This window comes from Pteropus vampyrus, unplaced genomic scaffold (assembly GCF_000151845.1).
Source record: "Pteropus vampyrus isolate Shadow unplaced genomic scaffold, Pvam_2.0 Scaffold235, whole genome shotgun sequence".
Classification (NCBI taxonomy): Eukaryota; Metazoa; Chordata; class Mammalia; order Chiroptera; family Pteropodidae; genus Pteropus; species Pteropus vampyrus.
Genome location: NW_011889016.1, coordinates 1 through 870, shown reverse-complemented (window position 1 = coordinate 870; position 870 = coordinate 1). Strand labels below are relative to the sequence as shown.

The window sequence follows — 870 nt, the reverse complement described above, 5'->3', positions numbered from 1 at the left end:
CAGCGGACTGGGCGGGTCCCTGGTCCCGGTGCAGGGCGAGGGCTGCGTCCGTCCGAAGCGATGTCTCGGGGTGTTGCCGGGGGCTCTGTGTGCGTGGGCAGGTCGGGCACGGCTGGGGGGCGGGAGCGCAGGTGAGAAGTGCGTCTGGGTCAGGGCCGGAGCCCAGACTTAGCCGGCCGCAGGTGCCTAGGAGCGCAGGTGGCCGAGAGGATGGCGGGCCACGCCCGGGCCGGCGTCCTGCCGAGCGGCCAAGACTGGGGAGAAGGGCTGCCTGGGGCCTGGGCAGTCGAAGGATGCGAGAGCGCCCACCCAGACCTCCGTAAGACTGGGAACCGGCCAAGGCCCGCGGTGTCTTAGCTCGGCTGGCGCTCGCTCGCCGCCGCCTCACCCGCGGAACCCCTGCAAATCTCCGAGGAGGTGCGGTGCAGGCGCGGACGTCTCTGGCAACCGGGAGGTCAGGCTCGAGCTCTTGGGGCGCCAGGCGACACTTCTCCCGTCTACGGCCATACCACCCTGAACGCGCCCGATCTCGTCTGATCTCGGAAGCTAAGCAGGGTCGGGCCTGGTCAGTACTTGGATGGGAGACCGCCTGGGAATACCGGGTGCTGTAGGCTTTTGTCGCCCCCTCCTTTTTCCGCCCTCAAGCCAGGGTGCCCCTGGACGCCCGCGGGCCCTGCTCGTTCGCTGGCTCGCACGCTGTCTCCAGGGTCCTGGGCAAACGCCTGAGCCCAGGGCTGACCGCATGGCTGCGCGCCCCGCGCCCTTGACCGCCCTTACCTGCTCTCCTGCAGAGAGCTGTGGGCTGTTTCCTCTGAATGTTCCGGGCCCTGCCTTCCTGGGCACCGCAGGGCCGAGCCCCAAGGGCAGAGG

At 70.0% G+C, this 870-nt stretch overlaps 1 non-coding gene across 1 annotated transcript; it reads left to right on the top strand.

Annotated features, from left to right (window-relative positions):
- The first annotated feature begins 495 nt into the window (after positions 1-495).
- Positions 496-614, top strand: LOC111728894. The gene has a single exon (XR_002775987.1). It is a non-coding gene; the product is annotated as a 5S ribosomal RNA (ribosomal RNA).
- Positions 615-870: the final 256 nt, after the last annotated feature.